Source organism: Anoplopoma fimbria, chromosome 15 (genome assembly GCF_027596085.1).
Source record: "Anoplopoma fimbria isolate UVic2021 breed Golden Eagle Sablefish chromosome 15, Afim_UVic_2022, whole genome shotgun sequence".
Classification (NCBI taxonomy): domain Eukaryota; kingdom Metazoa; phylum Chordata; class Actinopteri; order Perciformes; family Anoplopomatidae; genus Anoplopoma; species Anoplopoma fimbria.
The window spans coordinates 9,650,141-9,669,619 of NC_072463.1; positions in this window are offsets into that span (position 1 = coordinate 9,650,141).

Consider the following 19,479-nt stretch of genomic DNA (forward strand, 5'->3'; position numbering starts at 1 on the left):
AATATTTCTTCTAGAGCAGCAAGTCACTATATAATGTTTATAAATGATAATAATCAATAATGAAGGACATCAGATAGTATCAGTTCTTCCTCCTGTCTTCCTGTCTGCTTTGTCTCAGCCAGAAGAGAAGTTTACAAGAACAAATTAAGATAAACAGTTGGACTACATACAGTCAGCTTTTGTTTTAGCTTGTTTCAGATCTTTAATAATTTAGCTCCACATAATGTTTATTACAGAGTTTTGGTTGCCATCTCTACCCTTAAGTAATGCAGAAACGCAAACATCTCTCTTTAGAGCCAGTGTTTGTTAGTGTTTGTGGCTGCCATATGAACATAGCGATGCAACATGGTGGACTCATCGTAGAGGTCCCGCTCCAAATTTAGCCTAGGTTACCTAGGTTGTTTTGGGTACCAAAGTTGTTACCTCCTGCAGCAATATGGATTGCAATGGAAACGGGCAGTGTGAAGGTGTGTGGCCATGTCTATAGCCTTGGTAACGTCATGGTCGTGTCACAGGGACTCCCTGGGGTTCCCGTGGGTCTCATCCAATGACGCACCAAAGAAGTGGTTAAACCCAAATCTCACACTCTGGATTTTTTTAACGCCTGATGTGGATTTCATACTGTAGGCTGTTTTTTTCATGTAGGCCTCTCTCTTTGTTTCCCCCACATGGTAAAGTCCCAACAGTGATAAATTGAAATTACATGGAAAGTTTATTGAATAATTTGGCACCTAGTAATAACAGGAAAATATGTATTTTTTAAACTTTACAATGTATATAAGGACTTTTGTAAAAACATTGAGTTTCTTAATATAATGAGAATCTGAGCAGAATGTCATGATGGCCTTCATCTTTAAAGCTGAGTTACATTTGGTTAAAAAGTGAGTTTATTATGAATTACCTATCAACAGTGTTTCATCAGCATTAAAATAAGAGTATTTCAACCTGTTATTCAAGACATTCCCTGGACATATTTCTTGGCAAAAGATGCAGAAAAACTAGTTCATGCATTTGTTACCTCTAGACTAGATTACTGCAATTCAGCCGGGGGACTACCTAGGATACACTGAGCTCCTCTCTCCTCTTCTCTCCCTCCATCTTTATGTATTAATCTCCTATTTATGCACATTACTGATTTTGCTTCTTCCCCGGAGTCTTTGTGCTTTCTTGCCTCGCAGGTTTCCATGAATCGGGGTTATATCTGGACCGTTGTCCTGCCTCCTGCTGTGGCCCTGCTGACACCCACTGCTAGTACCACTATTATTATTATTACTATAGGACTCTTTTATCCAGTTGTTGCAGGCCTTTTTGGCCAAAAAGTGGCTAAATCCAGTGAGACATAAGTTAGAAGACTGGTATGTAGTCATTTGGAAATATTTAATATGTAAATATTAACGTATTCTTTGAAAAGACAAATTTGATAAAACATTTGGGATAAATTAATCCCAATGCGACCAGACCTTGAATTATGTTTCAAGCTCTTTTATTCTTCTTGATGGGAATAGTACAAATGCAAGCTCCCTTGGGTCTAATGTTCATAGTTATGTTATCTTGGAGCGAGAGATGGGCATATGTATTAAAGTTGGACGCGGATATATACTACTGTAAGTTAAGATGGAGACATAAGAGTTTCCCTGAGGGCTGAGTTACGGTCTACAAATACTGACACTTTTAGTACACTCTGCAATATTGCCTATTACAAATAAAAAGAGAATTAAAAAAAAGAAAATGTGCTACAACTACTGCAGCATAATCCATTAGTGTTTTAGAGACGCAGCCTTGAAGTGTCACTATTACAACAGTGTAACTTACTAAATGTTGATTTGAACTCAGATCAAAGCAGTCATTAAGTGTGTTAACGGGTTGGTAAACTTTCAACTCAGAGATGTTGACTTTCTGCCACTGAAACTCAAACATGAAGCGAGTGGTGTGAGTGTGACTTGCCGCTCCACGCCCCGCTGACGCCTTCCCCTCATGACTGCCAGTGACTTCACTGGGAATAAGGCCCGCAATGAGTGACACTAAAAAGGGATTCCTGAAGCAGGGTTTAACAGGTCAACACATCAAGGAGCCAGGGTGTGTCAGGCTCTTGATTGGCCATACATCACTAACACTGACAGTGGTTAGAGTGGGCTGTGAGATGCACTAGGAGTCATTCACATAGTCAGTGCTTGAGTTTGCAGTGCACATTTGTCCCCTATTTGCCCGCTCCTCCATGACAGCTCAACAGACCCAAGCATAGAACCCTGCACACAGTAATACCACCTCATATGTCATGGTGGCAACAGTCTTCCACGAGCAAGACAGCAGATCACTGGACAATTTGACATTGTGGGTGGAAATGCATAGGTATGCATGAGTCCGTTTTTTTTGTACTGAACCCAGAACACAGATGTTTTTTTTAAAACATAGTGGCTGTTATATTTATTCAAAACTGGATGGATCATTTTGTTTCTATAAAATTTGGAATTTGGCAGGTGCACCTTATTTACTATTACATTGCTTGAATGTGTTGTATCGTTCCATAAGGTATCCTACCTAAAATGTGTGAAATCTAATGGTAATTCAGTCAGACTATCAGGCATGATTATTTACACATACATAAAATAAAGGCTAATATGTTTTAACTTTCTAACCCCTGAGAACCACTGGGCCTCTGGCTCAGGCCCATCCCCGAAAATGACTAACCAAAATGAATAGAGAATATCCTGCAGCTACAAGTTCTATTTGAATAATCTTGGTATCATTAGAAAGGTTATATTTGTGAGATTTCTGCGGATGTATAAGCATAAGTATATATGGTACTGTGTATATGTTAATGAAGACGGAATTAATGGATAAATGAAATTTCCGCCTAACAAAACTGTACACTTTTAGCAGAATATGCTTTCAAATGATCTATTTGCAGCCCAAAATCTCTGCCAAACCATATCACAACATTTGAAAAATTCAATTCAGTTTATTTTGTATAGCCCAGAATCACAAATTACAAATTTGCCTCAGAGGGCTTTACAATCTGTGCACAGTCCGCTGCTAATAAAGTGGAGCAGAGGAGAGATTTTAGTAGAGGCGTGTTCAGGCGGAATCTTCAGACTGGCTATTCAGGTTCATATGGGTACCAACTGTGGCATTTGAAATGTTCTAGGGTAACTTTAAAGCTAATTTAATTTCAATAACTATTTGTATGAATTCCATCAAAATACAACTTTATCAACTTTGTTTTGATAAATCAATTATAATTAGACCTTTCAGCATGTTCCCATTCAATAAAAATCATAATCGGTTGGTATACGTGGGCTACTCTGGTCAGTATTCATGTATTTGATGCAAAACAGCTAAGCTAAGACATGATTTATGGTTATTACTATATATAGTAAAGTTTATTTTTTCTCTTCTTCTTTTGCTTGTTCTGTGAATGTTGGTCATAGAGTGATGAGGCTTACACCTTGTACATCATGTCCGGTTGCATTGGTTGAGAGCGAGGGACGCTGAGGACACTGAACTCCTTACTCTGAAGTAGTTATGAGTTTGACGAGTGGATTTTTCAAATGGCACTAATTCAGAAGTGGAATTGGCGCTGGAATAATTGGGGGGAAAAAAAAGGAAGATGCCAATTGTCTTGCCTGTTACACCTGGCTCACCTCTTCCACCTGAGAGGAGCGAGATGGAAGCCAACGGTGCACAGCGGAGCAAGCAACCTGAATTTTGTTGAATTAATCAGCTCAATAATAAGAGATGAACTACAAGCAGCAATTAAAAAAATGCAGGCTCAACTGGAGTTGGACCGAATAAGTGCAAAGGCAAAGTGGTTAATGTCGAACTGGCTCTTTCAGGTACGAAAGAAAGAATGAACGAGGTGGAGAAAGCCTGTAACATCCTCAAAAGAGAGAACGAGGAACTGAGAGAGAAACGGAAAGGTTTGAAAACTTCAGTTGTAGATTCAATATTTTTGGCCTTAACAAATATATTGAAAAGGAACATCCTATAGAATTCATGAAATCTTTCCTTAAAGAAGCCTTTAAAGAAAAAGATCTTCCCTGCCAGCCTGAAGTGGAAATTGCGCATAGAGTGGGGCATGGATGAAAGAGTGGATGATTTTATATCAGGAAGAAATAAAACACTGTCTGATCAATCCAGCAACACTCAGAGAGTAAAAATCTCCTTTAAAAAAAAAAGGATCTTAGAACAGCCAAGACATTCTTCAATCAGGCAATAAGTACAAGGCTGGTTTAAAAAAAAATTAAGAGAAAACTTTATTTAATAAGTACTCTAAGAGGGGTCAGAGGTGGTAGTAAATTAATAAAAAATGCTGCATTTGGAAAATTAACTGAACTGAACCTACCGAAATAATAGACTTTAAAAAGCTTGATGTAGAAACGTCAGCTTACAATGTTCTTTATACAATTAATAATTAATACAATAAATTTCATGTATTTATAAAAGTATAATTTTAACACAGTGGCCTAATTTAGTAGAGATAGGAAGGCCTACTTATGAAACGTTTTTGCAGGGTTGATACCAGGAAGAGAATGTTGCTAGACATTTAAGAATAAATCTCCAAAGAATATTCGACATGCTTACAAAGGATTTAGAGTCACTGAGGGAAATTAGTGAAATAAGAAGAAATAAAAACCTGGATAGGAGTTCAGGTTACTTAGGATTGCAATCAAAACAGCTAGAGTTTCAATATAACAAATTACGTGTGCATTTATGTATATGAATGTATTTATGTGTATATGTTTGAATGCAGTTGCTAACTGTAATTTGTGTTGATATTATCAAGATAAAAAAAGGAAACCCAAGAGAGTCTTAAAATTGCTTTACATTTCAACCACAGACTGCATAAAATAATTGGACATAGTGGTGTGACTCATTGGTTTGTGGCCTGTGGTTTTGAAGCCTCAAGTTTGGCATTTTCTATGATGTTGGCTGTTGGCCATCTTGTTTTTTTGCAACCAGTGAATGAAAGAGCATATTTAAAAGGGGGAGGAGTGGCATAGACACACCGTTTAGAGCCCTTGGAGCAGTAGCTACCTGTCAATCACTGTGTAGCCCCGCCCTAAAGCATACTCTGCTTTATGTAGACTCCATTTAGAGTCTGTTTGACTCTAAATGGAGCATCATTTACTAAATGAACGTCATGCTGTATTGAAGAAGACTTGAAACTAGAGATTGAGACCATAAACTCATGTTTACAATGTTTACTGAGGGAATAAATCAAGAGAGAAGTAGAGTCATTTTCTCATAGACTTCTATACTAGTTTTGCATCAAGAGGAGTCGCACCCTGCTAACCGAAGTAGAGAATGTACTATTTTAAATAATTTTCACATATTTGCAGTATCAGAGACTCATTTTGATTATTTATTTGAGGATACATCATTGATAGTACATGGATATAATATTTTTTAGAAAAGATAGGAATGTATATGGAGAAACTTTCTATGCTCAAAGTCATACCGGTTAAAGTTAGGAAGGATCTAATGTCATCAAGTTCTCTGCCTACAAGTTTCCTTGACACATCTTAAGCCAATATTAAAGGATGTTGTTACAGTCCCCAAAGTTGGTATCTAAAGAAAATCGGGAAATAAAATGTGCTTTATGTGAGACTTTAATTGAGATGAAATGCAGATGGAAGTGCTCTGGCCATCTGCAGCTTGTTTTTGAAATTTTGTTTTGAATATGTTTAAAACTGGCACTTGTGTAGCTACTTATGTTGACCAGATTTGTATTAACACACTAAAGTTTTGCCCTAATTCCATATATGTGCCAGTAGGCTGGAGTGACCATAATATTATTGCACTTCCCTGGTCCTAATGTAATAAGGAAAATATCATTTCAAAGATTTGATCGGGCCAGATATAAGGAAGATGTTAAATGCTAACTGGTCCCAGGTGGTCTAAGAAAAAGATCCAGATGAAGCATTTCAAGATTTCAGTGGAATTTGAATGACACTTGTAAAACATAATGCAACATTGAAGAAGTTTATGGCGAGGAACGTCAGCACCCCATGGTTGGATAAAGAATTAAAAGATCATATGAAGAAAAGGGATCAAGCATAATTAACAGCAATTTCATGAAGTCCTACATTGGATTGGCAAATTTGCTGCAAATTAAGGAATTGTGTTTAAAAATTGAATAAGAAGAAAAATAAACTGTATTATGAAAGTAGAATTTCTTAAATTATACATCATTCCATCTGTATTCCATCTATGGAATACTTTAAATTATCTATTGACTATCCATCTTAAGTCTATCTTTTTTTGCATTTTTTTTAATGCATTAAAAATAAGTGTCCCTATGTTAATGAGTTATAATATAAATTAAGCTTCCAAAAAAACATAGGTTCATTAATTGCTCTGATGGTCACACATATTATAAGTTACTGTTTCGAAGAAAGAACATGTTGCAAGCAATGAAGAATATCCAATACCCAAACACAAATTTCATATAGAGAAAGATATTCAACAGCCACTGCCTTGACTCATAGAGTTGATGACTGTAGAATGAACACAGTAACATTTAGCTTTTTTTTTTTAGTAAATTATGGTCCATTTAGAATCAAATAGACCATAAAGAAAGGGTATGCTTTAAGGCCGGGCTACCTTGTGATTGACAGGTCACCACCACAAACTCAAGGCTTCAAAATTGCAGTCCACAAACCAATGTTTTTCTTCACGACAACTACGTCCACTTCTTACTATGGTTGAAAAAGTGATGTTGTTAACAATGAAAACATAATTATAATAATGATCTTAATAATGTAATTAAACAATTTCAATAGATGAATAAAAACTGGAAAACATTTTAGATTAAAAAAAAAAGAAATCTAGACATAAAAGTGAGTACATACAAAAAATATAATTTGAAAGACAGATGTGGGACATCAGGTGCTGGCAAAAAGGATATGTTTTTATTTGAAAATGTCAATGGAGGCTGACATTAATGTATCTGGGTAGGTTGTTCATTATGATGTTGAGCATTACCACCAGTCCGCCCCTCTTTGACTATTATTTGTCCTGATTATGTGGATCATTTTATTCTCATTGTGTTGTGAGCTCAAAAAAAACATAACAGCTTGCTCAGGGAAACACTGACGAATTGGCCCTTACAGCGATGCGTCTTAAGAAGACCCCTGTGTACATTACATTACATTACAGTCATTTAGCAGACGCTTTTATCCAAAGCGACTTACAATCAGTAGTATATTACATATCATTCACCCATTCACACACTGATGACAGGCTACCATGCAAGGTGCCACCATCAGACTCTAACTAACATTCATCATCCAGTCCACACCGATGGCAAGCCTTCAGGAGCAACTTGGGGTTAAGTCTTGCCCAAGGAGACATCGACTGCCGAAGCCGGGTATCGAACCACCGACCCTCTGATTGGAGAACTACCTTGCTCTCCACTACGCCACTCAGCTCAGCCGCCTGTGTAATTTGTATGGTTTGCTGTGGATTAATGAGGTGTGATATACTGTAAAAATAAGAACACCACATCATGTATTTTTGAACCGGGGCCAACAATTTTATTTGTTTGAACTGTTTTGTTGTTGTAATTTCATATTTTGGAAATGGTGGAGCAGCATTCTCCTCACGACAAAATGGTCCCCTGCTGAAGTATTTCTTCCCAGACCCTGCTCACTGACATAGCCAGATTTTCTATAGCTTATTTACAAGACATGGCTTAATGTTAACTCTCACACAATCATTTTCAAATCAAATTAAAATCAGTTGCAAATTCAGCACGATAAGTAACCGACTGACAGCTGTAAGTGACCTCTGGTGCCTTTTGTGTCAGCAGCAGAGGGAGCGGGTACACTCACACTGTGTGCACAGTCCTGCATTTTAAACAGTGGCTCACAAAAAGAATTCCTTGTCAAAACACAAGGGTTTTGGAGAAGGAACCTGCCGGAAGTTCCACAAGAGTCTTCCCTTGCCAGGAGCTGTGTGTGTCAGATCTAAAACAGGCCTCTCATCTCTCCAGCAACATAGTTTACATGACCAGAGAAATATCTTCTATATACTCTGCTTCCTCACTCGGCTGACCTACACTGTTCCTGCGGCTTGTTTATTGTAGTGTAGAAGTGTAGTTTATGCGTTCACATGCATCATTAGCAATCTACCTAAACTGTTTTTGTTGTTACTAAACTGCTTCAGTGCTCAGGCTGTTAATCTCTTGGTGCTTTACTGATGTATTAACACCACACTTTGGATTTGAGTGGGGCCATTCTGATTTGAATGTTGCCCAGAAAACCATACGGCTGGCCAGCAGAGATTCATAAAGTGTAACAAACATGTTTTCTTATCTAAATCGTATCTGTTTATCTATCCATGTTTGACACTTGAAAGGGCAGCTGTCATTACTCCTTCACTTTCCTGCAGCTTCACAGTCTTCACATTCTGTAATATTTGCACATTTATACCAGGGCCACAGAGCAATTGTTATTGTCTGTGGTTGTGAGTCACATATCCTAAAGCTCTGACACTCATCACAATAAATACTCATAGCTTGATAGCTGCTGGTTTGTAGGCAGTGCCAGAGGAGTCAAGTCATTTCAAAGTTGACAAAAATATACCTAATTATTGGCAGGATAACTCACACACTTTCTCCTACAAAAGAATGCACATATCAAGATGAAATACCTCACTTCATGTTTACTGAGTGGAATATAAATACAATGCTTCTCAATGATTCCACAAGTTAAGCCAGATCCAGGTTACACGAGGAAAACAGGTTGAGAACAGATACTCAGCACATGTAAACAGAGCCAGTGTAGCAGTCTGTCATTAGATCAGGATCCTCAAGTTGAATCTCAGCGGCCCCTCCTCCCCCTGCTCATTGCAGAGCTGTAGCACCAAGACAAGTTGGCTGGCTGCCCGCCAAAGTTATCCACTACAAAGGACTACTGATTCAAACTTCTTTTCCTGTTTAGACAAGGGCCTGAGGTATGCAACATGGCTCCCAGGACCAAATGCGTCATGCTGAGAGTGCAGCCCTGGCGGCAATCAAATGAATATACTGTACAGTGTATAGTTTACAGTGTGTGAGTGGGATGGAGTGCGTTGTCAAAAATAGCAATCCTTACTCTTTCTTTTTATTTTATGTGTTCTGAAAACCTCTAAATGTAATGTTGAGTTTAAAACCGCTTGGAAGAAGTCTGTAAACTTTTAAGATTTACTCATATAACTGCAGTATGTTTACTAAACTCTGCTTAAAGTAATTCATTCTGTGTAGAAATATGTTTAAAATGATACTCACACTACAAAATACATCTTCTTAGTATAAAACCCTTCTTCCAGTAGGCTTAAAATGTCTCTGTTAAAACTGTCAAATCATTCAGGGACAGTAGCAAGTGTGGGTTATGTTGAATTTCAGTCATAGGTACAGATTACATGAGTGCTCAGACACATACGGGCAGTCGATGGACAGGAATGGAACCTTTTACAAAAAGGTATGTTTATTTTCCACCTGGTAAGGGGCTAGTGATGAAGAAACTGAGGGTATGGTCTTTTGAATGCTTCTTGGAAAGTGTGTTCCCTGCATGGCTGCTTGGCAGAGGCATCTCCATGCCACTCCAGTCAAGCTCAGCTTGTACCTAGCTTTGTCCAAGTTTGTCTCCCTCTGAGTCAGCAGCAGCATTAGAGAAAAAATAGGGCCATTTCACAATTAATTATCAAATAAAACCTCTCACATTTCTGAGCTCTCAGCCTCTTGAACTAAACAGTTTACAGCTAAGGTATGCAGATGGTAAATGGTAAATGGACTTGTATTATACTACATGTCATCATTCACCCATTCACACCCATTCATACACTGGTGGCAGCAGGTGCCAACTGCTGATCAGAACTATCTAACCACTGATACCCAAACAGACACCAAATTCACAGAAATCGGGAGCAATTTGGTGTTAAGTGTCTCGCCCAAGGACACATCGACATGGACTAACCGGCGATCTTCTGATTGAAGGACGACCAGCTCTACCACGGTGGGAAATAAAGAAAGGATGCAACTTAGGTTAAGAAACAACATAGGAGCAATTAACAGCAATTGGTTACATTTCTAAGAGTTGATGGCAACATACACAATTACCACACATGAACCCAAAAATGAACAATCTGTGTGTTTAATACTAAGAGGACATTGTAGCAGAACTCACTCTTCAGCCTTCCTTCTCCATTCAACACTGTGTACATGCCAATTTCCCTATTTGATCTTTTTTTCTCTCCTCGCCTGACTCTGACTCTGACATTTTTCCGGTCTGCCATCATGAAGGCACTTCCAATTATTTTATTTCTGTTCCCAGAGGCAAGTGATGACACTCAACTTCACTGATTGGACGCTGTAGCTGATTGTAGCTCATCACAACATCAGTTTTAAGTGTAGATTTTATGTTTTCTGATTAACAATTTATTTGAAACTAATAGATCTGTGTTATGTGTGTAAGGAACATCCAAACATAATCGTAACTGACTTAAGTTATTAGCAAGATGATCTGTTATTTCCCTTCTTAATCTGCTTAACCGATAACATTATGGTCTATCGTCTTTCAGCAATAAACACTTTTTAATTGTCCCATTCAGAAAATCCCAGTGTATATGCTAGGATATTTTGAATGAGACATTTTAACATCATTTAAATTTTCCCTAAAACATTTGGGCTAATACACTTTCTTGAAACTATGAGATATTCTTATATGAATTCAATCATAAAATGAAAACAAATGAAATTGAAAGGTCTGCATTCAGGGTTTAAGACGTGATGTAAAGTTTAGTTCGACTGATCTGTACACAGTCTAAATCCAGAATAATACAGATTTTATTAAATAAAGATATTTACCAAAAGACTCTTAAAGAAACTCTTTCACTCTCACACACATACAAACAAGCACAGTATTGTCACTTCAACTCTCTTTTTATTGAAGGTAATCAATGTAGGTGTCTGCTGATGACAAGCTGTAGCGGTTTGATTATCATCTGCCTGCTGCGTTTTTATTAGCAGGCTGGGATGAGATTCTGTGGGGGAGAATGCTACTACAGTTCTGTCAAGATTCAAATAAATGTATTATCCCACACAGGGAATCTGTTCGGTCAATGTGCTCCAGACTTGAAGTCAGTATGAAGCCCACAGGAGAAACAACTGCGTAAAATACACAAAATACACAACATACTTCTAGCAAAACACATCTGATCTTTGTGGGAGGCGAATTCTCCCGCCCTTCCTCCACTGTGATTGGACGGTGTGGTAAAAAGGGACAGCGTTTAACCCGAAGCTGAGCAATTCCAACGCTCGCCAACCAGTAAATAACGCCAGCTCAGACAGTCAGCACCTCGTCACGCTGCTGCCGTTTGTATTCATTCCTTTGCAAAGATTTTGTGTTAGTGATGTTCTTGTTGTTTAGCCAAGGTCATTCAGTGTGTAGGGTTAACATTTTGATTTGTGTACATTCCATTGTGAGGTTTGATTTGAACGTTTAGATAAGAAAACGTGACTGACCAATCTTAAAAAGGCAGGAGAGAGCCCTGGTTGGCACCAAGTCAAATTTAAAACACAGAAATTCACATTTTACAAGCCACAAACGTTTTAACAGTAGAAGAAGGTTTGATATTCGAAAGAGACTTTGGATGAGGTATCTGTTTAGATTTAGTTCATATTCAGTATAGAAATATGCACAATTTATACATTTATGCAAAATATAATGTGCAGCTGCATGCAAATGTTATTCAGTTACGCACTCTATTCTAAAATAGAATTCTGTATTATTATTAGAAATAAAGGCCTTTACCTTTTAAATGATAGGACGGAATGTCCACATTTTACACAAATTCTCAGCTCATTGTGGTTTTGGAAGAATCATAGGGACATGATGGCATTTTAAATATTTTATTTTTAAAAATCTGTTTATATTTGTATTTGTCCTATTATAAGCAATTGTAATATTTTTAAATTAAATTGGCACTCTACCTATTCTCACTTTAATGTTTTTGTTTAGAAACAGGAAATGACAATATTCTTGGTAACATCATGGTGACGTGTCATGAGCGAGGTCAGTTCAGTATGCTTTCAGTGGGGTAAACCATCAAATTGGAAACATTTTCATATCTATTAACTGAGTATATGACAGGATTAATATTCATCTTCATCACAGTTAAGACAAGAGACAAGATCAAATGCCTTTGTTAACCTTCAGCATCAACAGGATCACTGAGCAGCAGGCATGCATAACTAACAGCTTAGCAGTGATCAGTGAGAGGGAAACTGACAGCAAGTGTCTGGACAATCAGTTTAGTGTGAAGAACACAGTGAAGAATGCATTACCACTAAAAATCTACAAAAAAGCTGGTTACAGTCTATGGAAGGTGTTTTGTTCCTTTCACACCACAATATTCTACACTACTACTTTTACTAGTACTAGAAGGCCTTGAGGTCATTTTATCAGAGGCGTTGGTCCTTCATTTCATGGCAATGCTCACTAGATTTCAGTATTGTATCCAATTGGAAATCTTGATGCTGGTGATATATGGAAGGTCTGGATGTCTCCAAATGATTTTTAAGGTTAAGGTTTGGTTAAATGTTGGAAAAGTCAAAATGCCATGTCTCATCTGTAATTACACATTTGCTACTTCAGAAAACTAGTACCGATGGCTGAACAATGAACTGAAAGTGGCTAGTGAGGTAAAAAAAAAAAAGCAAGAATAGAGAAAGAAAAATTTTGATTGCCATAAATAAATCATAAATCTTCATCTCTGAAATTCCAAATAAATCATCAGCCGTCATAATGACACCAATGATGCTATCTGCAGAGCAAACAGGTGTGTGTGTGTTTTCAATTGGCTTCTTTCAGCAGTACATTCCTTCACAGCGAAACCACTGAACCACAATACAACTTCTGTTCTTCCAGATGAAACAAAGGAGTTTTGTACTGTCTGTCTGTTAGGGAGGATGAACCACCCTGCAGGCAAATACTTCACACGGCTGACGCACTGTTATTGTTTATACAAGCATATACAAAATAGCTGCAGAAATGAAAACTGCCTTAAAGGAGAGGGTTGTAGTATGATGCTGATCTCAACATACATATTAATATTTAATGACGTTAGGACAAGCAAAATTAGCATTAGCATTTTGTTTTAGCGACAAATTTGTGCTCTAGGTTTGCCCGTTCAAGCCCTATTTCTAGAGATTATTAAGGTCACAGCTCCACGAGTTTACTGCCAAGACCTGAATTTCATTTGATGGGAGTGTCAGGACAGTTGTGTGCAGACCTGAATGCACTTGTTTATGATGCTGAGACGTCCTAATGACGCTAACAGAAGGAGGAGGGAGATGTATCTGACCTTGTTATTTTCCTGTATAAAGAATGTGTGCATTTTGCAGCACATGTGACAATAAACACATTCAAACTGGAGCAACACTAGAGGCCTTCTACCACTGCCATTAACAAATATCCTGTAAATGAATTGTTTAGTCAACTTTGACTAAACAAGAAAAAACATCATAATCACCTTCAACAAAAAGCCATTTAAGTGTTGTCTGATTTGATAGCCCTCATCAGCAGGACGTCAGGTTTGCCAACATTAACTTTAACTTTTTTGTATGGCTTGCTTTTTCCTCATGTACAGCCTTACTTCTGAAAGAAAGAACAACTTCTACAATATGTTTTTTTTTTTCAAGCAATATTTAAAGCACAGATCCGTTTTTTATAGCCCTTTCCCAACGTCTTAACTAGCATTCAGATGAGCACTTATTTACTTCATAACCACACTAGAAAGTTTAAAAAGAAATTCTGACCTCCTTTAATATCTGCAAATATCAATTATGGTTTAAAATATGGGAGGTTCATCGCAGGAGATTGAAATATGTACCTCAACTTCTTTACTTATTATCACGATTAAATATGAATTGTGAAGTAAAAAATCCTAATAGTTGTTAGCAATTAGTTTAGGTATAGTTATTAGTTATTAAATGTATTTATGATAACACCGGTGCATTGTAACTAAGTTACTAAATTTACTCAGGCACTGTACTAAATTGCAATTTTAAAGAACTCCTCCCTCTTTCATTTTTTATGTATATCTCAGATGTTAATATTGTACTTCTTTATTCAACTATATTTATTTTATGAAATAAATCTTGTTAATTAGCAGATTCAGAATCATAGCATGAAATATAATCAATTTATACATGATTAGTTATTATTATAGATTAAACTACCGAGCAGCATATAAAGTAATTTAAATGAGCTCAACCTTTACCAGCTGCAACATTAAAGTGATGACCACACTAATACATCAATGATAATAATACAATATAATAAGACCCTTTACTTTTTTATTTAGTTCAATTTATTTCCCAATATCACAATTTGCCTCAGAGCCCTTTACAATCTGTACAGCCTCGAAATGGATACAAACTAGTAATTTACATAAAAGGTTTAGCATCACTAGAAGCTAAGAAACGTGATGTTTTCCTCAGCTTAGAAGAAGCTATTTATATATTTATATATATTTATATATATGCTCGTCTCCCTCTCTAGTGAGAGCCTCTCTTGTTTTACAGCCAGACCCCATGTAGAGGAAGGGATGCGTTCAGGAACCAGGTATTAAACGTGCCCGTTGATCAATAATTACAGATCATAGTATTGTTCCGACTTTACTAGTGCCTTTATTAGCACTTTTTTGATGTGAACCAGGTGAAGTGAAGAATACTTGTGACTGTACGTGCAATAAAATTTATGCCAGTAAAAAGCCAAAACACAGCACAGCATTAACAATCGGCCAAAAGCTTTTTTGTAAACTTCTCTGCCGGCAGAGACAAAGCAGCCAGGAGGACAGAGAACGAGAGGACAGACAGGAGGAATGAGTGATACTGGCTGTGTTATTCTTTTTTTTTACTTCACCCAGAAATTTTATTTATTTTATTGTAATTTGTTTTGAGTAAGATATTAATAACTTTATTATAAATTGACTGTTGTAAACATCACTGTTGCTGTTCTAGAAACAATATTTAGCTTTTAAAATAAGTTTTTATTCTGTTCTGAATTTATTTGTTTTTAAAATTGTACATATGTTTTTTAAAAACAATTATTTAGTCATGTAGAAGAACTGAGTATTCATAAGAGTAGCCCCTAGCTGTACTGAAGATACAAATCTCTACCTGAAGGCCACCACAGTTCTCTGACACTCATGGATAGGGAGGGCTGAGCTGAGGGGTGCCACTAAAACGAACACACTGTCCCTTTAACGGAGCGTGAATGCAAACAAATTAATTTTGGTACATTAAGTATATTTTCATTGTAATACTCTAGGACCTTACTTGTAACAGGGTATAATACACTGTAATATTACTTATTGTACTTAGAGATCTGGGTATCTCTTCCTTACCATATTGAAATATTAAAACATCACTCAAACTTACACAACTTTGGGATACAGTTCATGCAGTATGAGGCACTGTTCCACATATTGCCACACTCAAGTGTCTTCTTCCCACAAAGCCATGACAATCAGCTCATCCAAAGAACGCAAACGGGCATTGTGCACGTCCCTATGTGACCGGATATGAACTGCAATCTTCTGTACGAAACTTAAACACGCCACATATCCATCCATCACACCGACCTACACACCCTTACTTTAAGTTTCAGCACATGAAGGACTGCATTGGCACTGAATGTAACTACTGAACATAAAGGTATGGACTGGTCCAATAAGGGCATACTTCCTAAAGAAGCTGTGCTGCTGCCAACTATGGTTGAGAATTCTGAATGTTCAGCTGTGTCTCTGTATGTCCTGTGTGTAAAACACCACAGGAGAGAAGCAACATGAACAGTTACTCAAGGGCTGGTTTGACTTTACTCATACCTTCTTCAAGTATTTCCATTTTGGAATGCTTTTTTAAAAAACATATTTTAGAGGGGATATTTGTTTGTCTCGTAAAATGTAACTTCCTTTCTTTCTTTAACTGACCTAAAAATCATTTTCCTCTTTTTATTCTGCCTACTGCCAATTTAATTGATCTATACATCCTCCCTTTATTCCTTCCTTTAATCATTTTACTATTTCTTGGTTTCTTATTTTCCTTCTTTTCCGCGAGAAATCTCCTAATATAGGGTACTGATGTGTATCACTCTGAAGGGAACCAAATTCCTCACAATAAGTACCATTTGATAGTATATTTCACAGGTGCACAATGATCAAAATGTAGATTCCAGAACTTTGGTGTTTTTAATAACTTTACTTTATTTCTGTGAAGGTTTTTTAAAGAAAAAGCATTAGATCTGTGTGGTAAAGTCTGCACCCTGCTGCAGACTCGTGTAGCCAAAAGGGGCACGTGGCATCAAGCATATCATGGAGCAGGCTCTCCGAATGAGAGGAAATGTGCTACCTGCAAATCTGCAAATGTCTGACAAGGGACACACACACAAATACAATGGGCGAGGAAGGAATTTGGGGAGTTGGTCGATGGTAAGTCTTAAAATAATACCTGTATCTGTTCACAGACGCTGCAGTGTTAAGAACCTGTTTTTCATCAAGCTTCTGCGTTTCTTACAGAGAAATGCACGACTGAACATGTTGGGTCCTCCCAGGTACAACGTGGAGATCTGCTGTTCAAAACAAGAGGCCTTGTCAGGAAAGTGTTCTCTGCAAACACACTCACAGCATTGATGAACACGGACAGTAAACCTCAAATCTGGGTAAAGCCAAAATAAATGTGCTCTGAATTAGTCACACCACAGAAAAAATGTGTAATTAAGCACCCAACCAAATTTGAATGATGAATAAAATTGTGTCCGCCGTAGTGCTTATTTGAAAACCATGCTGAAACTATGCCCAACATTGCCAACTCAGAATGTTAACTCCTCCGGGATGTCATCGGGTGGCTCTTCTTGACTTTCCAAATGTTATCAGACAGTATTGGTCAAGTTATGATAGTGAACCAAGTCATTTTTCAGGGTGTTGTGATGCTCAAAATCAATGTATCCACTGTATCAATGTATCCAATTTTATTATTTATCGTGGTGAATAAAAAATAGTATTTTTAAAAATATTTTCTTTTTAATACACATGGACACTTGAAAAATGCTATAGTTTTCAAAGTGTGAAGCCTGGAACAGAGGAATTAACATTTAAACATGTTATTACACTGTATAAGATGGAAAGTGCAGTGTTGTTTTCTTGGTACGGACAGTAAAGGAAGGAGCTGTCTCTTCTTCACATGTCATCCTGAGTTTCCTTATCTACTGTTTATGCAACTCTGTGACTTCCTCATTACTTTTCACTTTCTCAGATTCTTTTTCAGATGACCTTTTGCTAGAACACACTGGCTGGATTCTATGTCTCATTGTATCAATCAAAAGTAACAATAAATGATAACCTGGACATCAAGCGGGCTCAGATTACTTCAACCACGGATATGACATGTTACAATTTACATCATTATTAAGTATTAAATCACCACAGTCTTTGTTATACACATCTTATAACTACCCACATGGTCCACTTTCTTAAGCACTTTGTATTTGCTCTGCAAATTACAGCAAGTAACTGACAGCTGCCGTTGCTGACATACATGCACCATACCTCAGTCTGTCTATCCTCTGGTTCAGTCTTATCTCTTGTCTGGATCTGGGAGATGAAGAAACAGAGAAAGTCAGACAAAAGTCATATTGTCCAACTTAGGCAACTGAAAGTGATCCCAAAATGCGTCAAAAGAATGAGAGGTGTTTTCCAAAAGCATCTCTTTGACAAGTAAGCATTGTTTGAAAATTGGCAGCTGGAAGTCGTGAAGGATTCTGCCATGCAAAACATTCCTTCTTACTGTCACCAACACCCAACACCTGACTTCCAGCTCCAGTTCTTATTAAACCAATAAATTATTGATGGCATGACACCTGCTCTGCAACAGAGAAACAGAAAAACATGTCCTTGTTGTGCAATTAATACAATTATTAATTTCCTTTAATACATTTTAAAATACAAAATACTATTTCGGCTTTACTTTTAAAATAATGTGCGCCTATGAGGACTGCCATAACTCCCATCTATTTTCTGTACTGGTCCCTTCAGATGTTGCTGCTGAAAGCGTGAGTTTCATTTTGTGCATGTGCATATACAGCGGGTAAAATAAGTATTGAACACGTCACCAGATTTCTGACAGAGGAGTGAAAATAATTATCAGAAGAGCCAAGGAGAACTTGTGGAGAGCTTCAGAAAGACCTGGACTTATCAGGTACAATTGTTTCAAAGAAAACAATAAGTAATGCACTCAACCGCCGTGGCCTGTATGCACACTCACCACGCAAGACTCCATTGCTGAAGAAAAAGCATGTTGAAGCTCGTTTAAAGTTTGCTGCACAACATTTAGACAAGCCTGTGAAATACTGGGAGAATATAGTCTGGTCAGATGAGACCAAAATGTAACTCTTTGGATGTCATAATACACACCATGTTTGGAGGTCAAATGGCACTGCACATCACCCACAAAACACCACACCAACAGTGAAGTTTGGAGGTGGGAACATCATGGTGTGGGGCTGTTTTTCAGCATACGGCACTGGCAAACTTCATATAATTGAAGGAAGGATGAATGGAAAAATGTACCGAGACATTCTTGATACAAATCTGCTGCCATCTACCAGGATGATGAAGATGATACGAGGGTGGACATTTCAGCAAGACAATGATCCCAAACACACAGCCAAGGAAACTCTCAACTGGTTTCAGAGAAAGAAAATAAAGCTGCTAGAATGGCCCAGCCAATCACCTGACTTGAATCCAATAGAAAATCTATGGAAAGAACTAAAGATCAGAGTTCATAGAAGAGGCCCACAGAACCTTCAAGATTTGAAGACTGTTTGTGTGGAAGAATGGGCCAAAATCACACCTGAGCAATGCATGAGACTAGTTTCTCCATACAGGAGGCGTCTTGAAGCTGTCATTACCAACAAAGGCTTTTGTACCAAGTATTAAATACATTTCAGTAAGCGTGTTCAATACTTTTTCCCTGTGTCATTCCATTTTATTACACATAACTTAATTTCTGAACTTATTTGTTTGGTTTTCTTTGTATGTATGGATAACTTGGGTTGTTACCGACATCTGGTGAAAATATCATGTCAATAGCACCTTTAGAAATATATTTACTGAGAAAAATGGTGACGTGCTCAATACTTATTTTACCCGCTGTAAATGCAGGTTGATGAACAATGTGGTTATCTTTCCTGAGCTGCAGGTAATACACACCATTACCTGCAAGCGTTATTGAAACGTTAAAAAAAAGTTCACGTGTTCACTTTTGTCAGGGACAAAGTCAGAACAGCCCTGGAAGTTGCTGACAAGCAAGCAAGACACAGACAGACCAAGAGATTCACTGCCCAGAGATGTAGCATGAGCTACATTTTTTTCTCACCAGAAGGATATTTACATTTCATTCTCTTATCAAAGTTGTGAACATTGACACCCACTTAAACA